The following is a 9119-nucleotide window of genomic DNA, read 5'->3' as shown; positions in this document are numbered from 1 at the left end:
AAAAAAAAAAAAAAAAAAAAAAAGACGAGCAAATTCTGCCAACGAAAAGAAAATTATTCGTTTCTGTTAAAACGAACAACCTAAAAAAATAGTGAAAAAAAAAAAAAAACCGTAGTACGAGTTATAACGGTTATCCCCTTCTCCGATAAAAGGTAACGAGCCAAACCGATAAAACCCGCACGAGTTCGCTCGTTTTTTAACACGTCCAAATCGAATAATTCTTTACACGATCGATACGACACTTTGCGATGTTTCGTAATCGTTTCGACGACGATATCGCTACGACACTACCATCACCGCCGCCATCGCCATGCGTTCTCGAAAACGATCAGACGAATGGAAATGGAAAAACGAGAGGAAAAGAAGGAGGTGAAGGCGACGAATGTCGGATCGCGTTATCTCGTCACGGTTCGCGCGAAAGAAAGTCAAGTCGTCCTCGAAATGTTTCGCTCGGATGTTCGTTTCCCTTATCGATAAAGGGAAGGAAGGCACGTGTAGCGTGAACCTGAACTCGTAACGGCGAAAGGATAGAAAGGGTATATAGAGATGTTGGCGCGGGGAATTCTGGTCGATGGCCGTGGCGTAGAACAGTTTACAACTGCATATCCGAGCCGGGGAAGTGTGTTACTACTCGAGCGTAACCGAGAGACCTCGACCAATTTAAATGCGCGATCGCCTTCTACGGATCTTCGTCGATCCGAGTAACGGACGATAATACACGGATCTTTTCTTCCATCATTTTTCTTTCGCGGGAAATCGATATTCCCGCGAAATCACCGTTGATCGCAGTTCGTCCTCCAATCGTATCTGGATATTTTTAATATTTATTTTATCTCTCGTTCAAAGAGAGATCGATATCGAAACCACCATATCTTTCCACCCGTTTCATTTCTCTTCTTTCTTCTTTTGCAAAATTCAAACAATTTGTAATTATTCGAATCCTTTAAATCACGATTGTGTTCAAAGATCGTAATGGACACCTTTTGGCAAATTCCCGGAGAGGAGATCGAGTTTCGGAATGATCGATGATGATTGTTGGGCGAGCTTGGGCTCGATCGGGTCGAGAAGAACAGGTGTTTACCTGTGAAAGTGCGAGTATGCCGTGACAAGCGATATCCGATGGAAGAGAAGGTAGGTTGGTGAGCACGTAGGTAGAAGATAGATAAATGTCAATGGTGTAACGAGGAGAGACCTTACGATCGATTTCAATTATTTCGTTGTTTGTTCTTTGTATTAATCCGTTTTGAAAAATTTTTCTCCGTATTCTCTGTCGATGAAATAATAAAAGATATTAACTCGACGTTGTTGAATCCTCGCTCATCGTATTTCCAGACGATTCAATCTGAAATGAGAATGAAAAGAAACGCGTGTAAGATTTTTTCCCAATGTCGATTACTATGTTAATCGAGTTGATGAGTTTGAGAAAGATTCGTCTCGATGAATAGATAAAAATATAAAATAGCGGAATGAAAAATCATTGTTGCAAATTTGTTTCTAATATCTCGTTGAGATCGGCTCGGAATAACCGGATTCGAGATTTACTCGTTAAAATAATGGATTCAAATTTCGCTCCGTAGTTTCGATTCGATCGGGATACAAAGGGAAACATAATTTCATCGTGCGATATAAATTATTAATAGGAAAAAGTTCAAAAAAAAAAAATACTCGAGAGAAATTGGACGAAATAAAAGCAAAGAAAAAGAAGGAAAGATCTGGAAGATTTTGATAATCCTGCGATTTTCTTTTCTCTCGACATCTCGATACGACGCGGTGGTCGTTTAAAAGGCCGATCGAGCAACCAGTTTGGAATCCTTTTGTTGGGATCGGAAGCCAAGAAACTGCATAAAGTTGTCGCACCTAATTCAGACCGGGTATCAAATTCCGGCCTGTCCGTTTTCAGCGATAGAAGTGACGTCATTATTCGCCGAATGCTATGAAATCATATTTTATGGCTGTTAAAGGATACACGGGCAACCGGTGTCGCGGGTTGCCTACTCTTTTAAATATTGCCTCGTGGATCATTTTGCGACACGTTTCTTTATCTCGCGATTTTTCCACGATCTCCAACGATTCGTCGACCAATCTCTCGCGCTAATATACTTACGAATCATGGCAAAGGAATGTCGTCGAAGGATATGTCGATTTAGCCATGTTGGTTTATCGGAGATAAGGTTGATGAGATTCTTTTGTCGCGATGAAATTAGAAGGGGGAAAATATCTGTATGGTGTATCGAGATATCGCGAGAGAAATATTTCTGTCGTGTTCAGATTTTGTTCGATCAATTTCTTTTGTGTTATATTATGTTATGTCAAAGTGGAAGAGATTTCGAATTGAAACATTTTCTCGATTTTTGATAGTTCAAACAAGATTTATCGAGACGAATTTAAATTTTTCGAATTGAAAGAATTATCGGACAACAAGTATCGGATAATTTAATAATTTTAGAGTTTTCGTGTCTTGTCGTCCGCAAAAACGTTGGAAGAAGAATATCGCGGTGATTCGTATCTGTGACGAGACAGGAAGCATAAAAAATGATTGGGAAGCGATAACACAAAAGCTATGAAGTATACGAATCGCGTCAGCTTTTTCGAGATTACTTAAAAATGAAATCCGAGCATCGTCCCTGCAAATAGATATCGAGATGTAACCGATCGAGGAAAAAAAGATCAATTTTCGTGTCAATTTTCATGTGTCAAAGAAGCGCATTTCGATATTGCGATTATCGACTCTTTCTTTTCTTTTTTCTCCGTTTTTGTCGAAAATCAGATCGATATCGGACGAATCGAACGCGTCCAATGGAATGGTGCATAACGGTGAACGTATAACAAAGTATTACATTGGTGCATTAAAAATACAAAAAAAAAAAAAAAAAACAATCGAATAAAAGCCAACTTATGGATAATCGGCTTATCGTTCAATTTTCTTGTAAAATTTTACATTTTTTGTATCGAAACGGTAAATCGATTAAAATTTGCGCGATGTTCGTTCTCTTTCTATATCAAGAAAAAACGTGTTCGATTTTATTATTATTGTCATTATTATTATCGTCTCGTCGCAAATTTGTCAAAACGGATGATCCTCCCCGCAATTTTCGAAACGAGAAGAGAAAGAGCGTACAATTTGCCAGAGTTGGAGCGCATTGTGCCATAATTGGGTCCATAGCGACGTTGGAATAGCCGCAATCGCGTGGAGCAGCGGGAGAAAGGGAAACGCGTAGGGAAGCGGATAAAATGAAGGGAAAAAGGGAAATCGAGTGGCACGCAGCGAGGAAAGTACGCGATACAAGATCGCTGGTTTTGTCGATTACGCTCTATACAGAAGAAAGGTAATTGCATACGCGATTACGGCATCATCCAACTCGTTCAAACTCCTTCTTAACTTGTGCCTTCGCCATTTTTTTATTTTTCTTTTCTTTATATTTTCTTTTCTTGATTTTTCTGACGGGAGGACAAACGATACTTGAGATAGTTTGGAAAATTATTTAAAATGATTGACAATTGGATCTTGATGGAACAGATTGCGAAATACGGAAATTTAATAACGTTTATACGTGTGAAATTACTGAAAATAGATACAGCGAATTCAAGATTTTCGTTTTTATAATACAAATATAAATTAATTTTACGCGAATAATCGAAAAATGAACGAAAAATCCTCTGTAATCGGTTTATTCGTTTAACGAACCATCTCCCAATTGCGTCAACGTATCCCCACTCCTACGTTTCGGACGCGAAATCCCCTTCCACGTTGCTCGAAAATCTATCATTTCGAGAAAAAAGCCACGACCACGACGTCGACCCACTTTCCCAAACAGTTGGTCCGCACGCAATTAAAAAGCCGAAATCTCTCTCTCTCTCTCTCTCTCTCTCTTCTATTACGAAGTTAGCTTTTACGAACGAGAAATCGCGATGGAGAGAAGTGCACGCGATCCTTTCCGTATCGGTGGAATGAAAAGGACGCGGGGATCGAAAAAGAAGAGAAGCGTGGAGATCGGATCGGTCGGGTGCAATAAACGTGGCACGTAACTCGTGGCGCGGCGGTCGGTCGTCGCGGGTGCGCGCAACGCCGCGCATGTCCGTGTTGCCATGATCGCCCTGGCCCACTGACCTATATTACACGCGGGTACAGGTCCCGCATATACGAGTCTCGACCCACAACCGACCGATGTTCGGCCGTGCCGTGGCGAATCCAACCAAGTCCGGCCTCTCGGCCCATCTCGTCTTTCTTTGCTTATTCGCGAACGATGACGGGCCTTGGATTCAAGTTTGCTACCAATCTCTATACGGCGGCGGCCGATCGATAATCGTAAGGAGGAAAGAAGCGAAGGGCAGCGATCGCGTATGTGGCTGGATTTGAAAAGAGGAAACACGCGACGGTGGCGTATGCGGCGGTGGTGAGCGATGATCGCGAAGAGAGGGAAGTTGGATGCGAGCGCGCGCAGTGAGTGGCGCTGCGTTCTGGAGAAGATAGGAGAGGAGAGATGGAACAACGGACAGGCAGCGCGTATTGGCAACGAGGAGAAGAGTGGAGAGGAACATTGGGTCCGTGACAACTGGGTGACGGCTGCGTGGATACACGACGGTGGCAGTGATGCAAGGTGTTCTTCTACGCGATAAGTGGTGACGTCGGCAGAAACGAGCACCGGCTTCTTGCCGCGCTGCGGGTGTGCTCCTTTGCCTCTCGTCTTTCTCCCTTCTCCTCTTTTTCTTCGCTTCCGTTTTACCTTCTCGTCCGTCTCGTTCGATCGACCCGCTCTCTTCTTCCACTAGTTTCGCGTCGTCTATCTCGCGCGCGAGTGCTTGTGATAAATCGTTTCGCGGATACGATGTGCGTTTAACGAGGAATATCGAGGAATGGAAAGTTGGTTTCTAGGTGTCGTCCACACGTCTTGTTGGAGTCTGTCGTGGGACCGTGAGGATGCTTCTCGGAGAAAAGTAAGATCGAAAGTGCACGACGCGATAATGGAAGCGTTGATACGTTGGTTATGGTTGCGGTGGATATTAGTAGATCGTAGTTCAGTTTTCGGTCGCATTCTTGCGCGCAAAAATTATTGATTACCAGCAGTGGACGATTCAACGTAAATGGGTAACGTGGAATTAGGACATTGGAAGAAGCCACGACGCGCGTAGAGACCGCGAAAATCCGTGGTGGCGTTGCCTCAAAATCGACGTTCACGCGTCCCGCTCGCGCACAACGGAAGCAATCGTTTTCCTTCTCGAGCTGATATCAAGGTCGAGTGGCTTCGATCCGTGATGTTCTCTTCGGACCTTGTCGCGGTTAGACGCAGTTCTCGTCCAAATTTTATCGCTTTTTCCCTTCTCTCTTTTTCTTTTTCGTCTGTATTTTTTCTCCACATCGAAAATTGATTGCAATTTAACATCGAGGTCATAGTCAATTTTATAAATACATACATACATACATACATATATATTTTTTCCAAGTTATCGCTATTACTCTTATCTCCGAGATAAATTATCTTTTCGCTTAAAATTTTTGTATCTGAATTACGCCTGATTTTTCACGAAGAATGCATCTTAAATTTCGTAATATTTGAATATCGCGTTTTAATATATAACAACTCCTTTATGTATATTTTTTTTCAATTATTCACAAATTTGTACCTCGATATTTAATTCGATAATATTTAATTCGATATTTAATCCGATATTTTGCGATACGATATAAATGTAAAAGGAAAGCGATGAAAAGAACAAAATTATAATAATAAAGATATATAAATATACGTAACAATCCGAGTATTCCGAATACATTGAAATATGTTTATATGAATGAAAATCACGCGATTCGAGAAACCGACGTCGTTCGAACTTGATAGCGTCGTTAAATGTGGAAACAGTAGCCCGATGATCGTGATTACTTGATAGTTATATACTTTGCACGTAACTAATAGCGTATATTTTCCTTACTCAGCTATAAATCATATTTTATTCAAATTAAAACGTATATATGACAATTTTTTAATTATATCGTCTCGAACGTCATTATAATTTTATTTATACATAAATAACCGAGGAAAAAGTTGGATGAGAAAGAGTATTTCGAATAAGAAAAATAACGTGTAAAGTAATTTGAATGAATAATTGATATCGAAACAAATGGGGAAAATGACTTTGTTTCTTAGTTCGTTGATATTCGTGATATTTATTCGTTTCTCGAATATACGATATGCTTGCGAGATGAAAGAAACGAGAGAACGATTAGATTTTTCATTAATGTATAAAAAAAAAAGATGGAACGTGACGCCGTTTGAAAGAGCTGTTCTCGAGGCTCACTCTCGCGCACGCTTTTGCTTTCTTGCTCGTGCTTGCTGTTACTTGCCAAACGAATCACGAAGTAGAACATCTCGCGTTGGTATTAGGAAAAATTTCACCTGCGATTCTTTCTTTCGCATTCCTTTGATTTCTCACGAATCAGAATTTATACCGCTACTTTTAACAATTAATTCGAAACGAATGAAACGATGCAGAATTTCTGAAAGAATTTTATCCGTCTTTTTGCGAAAAAATTCTTGATTTCATATAAATAAAATAAAATAGATAAATATTTTATCTCTCGTTGTTTCGTATATTTCCTGAATCTGATAATTTATTATATCGAAGAACAGTGTTTGAAAGTTTTTTTTAATTTTTGATCGACACGAAAATCGACTTTTCGTGTTTAACCAGAATCGAAAGTGAAACGGAACTCGAAGATGCATCGTATACAAATTTATGCAATGGTCTCGGAGAAATTTCAGAATTTATCGTCTTGTATCGCGATGATTACGCAATGTTGTTAGAGCATCGTGTCTAGCGGCGTTCCATTGGCGTGCCATATTATCTTCGATTCACTGTTATTTATAGTTCTATAAAGTGGAAGATTCACGCACGGCGAGACGAGCGAACGAAATCGAAATTTTTTTACGAAAGAAAAATAATAAATTCTTCTCGCGTCGTTTCTCGTCCGATTAAAGCAAAGTCGAGCGACAGGATAAATGGAAGCATCGATCGATGGCTCGTTCCTCCTCTAATTAATCTTTATTCACGGCATTTATCAATTAAACCGTTTCGGAAGAGGCTATCTCTGTCGGAATCGCGGAATTTCAATTTCGACGAATACCCGTAATCACGATTTTTCCAGCGTGTTTACAGGCTGGCTTTTATCCGGGGAATCCTCTAGCTTCGCCCCAGGAAATATCATCTAGGGATAACTAGTCGGTCACTCATTTTTCGATAGTTGCCTCGACTCACCGAGAAAACTAACCGAAAAGGAAAAAAGGTGCTCGGAGGAAGAGGTGGATAATGATGGCGTACAATTTTCGAGATTGTTGATGGAAAAGGAGAAGAGGGGAAAAAGGCGAGACACGCGCGGTTCTTGTCCACGTGCCGTAAATTGGCGTTCGTTTTCGGTCGAAGAAAGAAGATCAGGGCCGAGGAAAGTGTGTTAGTAATATCGAGTTTTAAACGACTCTTTTAATGCATTTTTAATCGATTTTTCGATAAAACCGATCAAACTTGTATAGGTATAAAAAGAAGATATATAAGAAAAAAGATTATTAAGAATTTGAAATTTAAAAGTATGGAGCTATAAGTAAATGAATAATTAATAACGATTGACAGCCATTTTTAAAAATTAACGCGATACTTGTTTCATTATGCCTATCTATATTATTCCTATCCTGTTCGAAACTGAAATCAAAATCTACGATTTCCACGATTTCCACGATTTCCACGATTTGTTAAAAAAATAATTAATCTTCCACGCGATCGTGAAATTCGAACGTTCTTTTTATTCGAAGAAACGAGAAATTGTAAAAAATTCTTTCAAACGAGAGTGACAAAACGATCGCCATGCTTGGTGGACGGGAATAATTTTTCGTTCGTTTATTCGGGGCTAATTCGCGGAATCTCGGTGCGTCGAAGAACGTGTAAGTACACGATCGGTCATATATAACGCTTGCAACGCGCACGTTTATACCGCATAGTAGTTTCATTGCACACGAAACGACAGACGATCCGTTAATAAAACAAGCGTGATAACGATACGAACGTCATGAAAACGCGTTATTGTCTCATTAAATACAAACACGATACGCGGGAACGTCATTTCGTGAAAAACGTGATGCAGTTACGGAATTTTTCAATCCGGATCGTACACGCATCTACGACCAAGCGTGATGTTTTGCTCGCCGTCTTATAAATCTTTGTATATTACGTATACCGTGTATACAGTTACTTCGAGTCCTCTTACATTTCGTTACATTTTCGTCTTGGCAAGCACGAAGCGATTTTCTAAAATTATCCGCTTTATGGTAATGCGATAGGTAATAAGTCTTCGATGTCGTGGAACATTTTTTCGAATCAACCGCTTTATCTTGATGCAGAGAGCGATAAGGAGAAATTGTACTCAACGGTACAACCCCAAAAAGGGAAAAAGGAAAAGGAAAAGGAAGGTTATCGTTATTGATGTATACAAATCGATTTATCGATGTGCAATAATATTTGCTATATTATATACGATTAATTATCGATCGATCGATTTGGTTTCCCGTTCGTGAAACGCTTCGTCACCTGGACGCGGAACCAAAAGAGGAAGGAAGGAAGGTATGAATTCCTTTCAATCTCGTGCGCTGGACCGTGACGTTAAGGTCAGAAATCGGACGATTAATAGCTTGGATAAAGTTGGCCAGTTCCGAAAACAATGTATAAACGGTATCCTCTCGGTGTAGTTTCTGGCTTGGCAACTTAGTTGCAAATGTTGGCTAGCGTGGCCGAGGTGATTAGATGACGTCGAGTGGCAAATATGTCAAGATGCCTGACGAGAGATCAACGCACGTGTCTAATTTGCTCCTTTGTAACGCGCTCGCGTCCATCCCGGCTATATTTACGAGAGAAATTACCCGAGAATTTCTCGGACCGCGCACCGTGTCAAATTGTCGCTGGCTCCGTCGTTTTCGAAAGATCGCGGATGCGGATTGGCTGCCGAAATCGAGGTTGCTCGGCTTCGCTTCATTTTCACTTACGTGTCAATTTTTCTACTCTTCTCCTCCTACTTTCTCCCTAATATTAGACAAATTATTCGCTCAATGATTTTTTTCTCCTAAATTTATTTTTCGTTT

General features: G+C 40.4%; 1 long non-coding RNA gene across 1 annotated transcript in view; it reads right to left on the bottom strand.

Moving 5' to 3' along the window:
* LOC102680588 overlaps positions 1–8648 on the bottom strand; it is a 17081-nt gene extending 8433 nt beyond the window's left edge. Inside the window, exon 1 of the long non-coding RNA XR_422770.2 lies at positions 8637–8648. This is a non-coding gene — a long non-coding RNA (uncharacterized LOC102680588). The remainder of the gene's footprint in view (positions 1–8636) is intronic.
* Positions 8649–9119: the final 471 nt, after the last annotated feature.

This window comes from Apis dorsata, unplaced genomic scaffold (genome assembly GCF_000469605.1).
Source record: "Apis dorsata unplaced genomic scaffold, Apis dorsata 1.3 scaffold_919, whole genome shotgun sequence".
Taxonomy (NCBI): Eukaryota; Metazoa; Arthropoda; class Insecta; order Hymenoptera; family Apidae; genus Apis; species Apis dorsata.
Note: the sequence above shows the minus strand (reverse complement) of the source record. Positions and strands in the feature narration are given on the sequence as shown.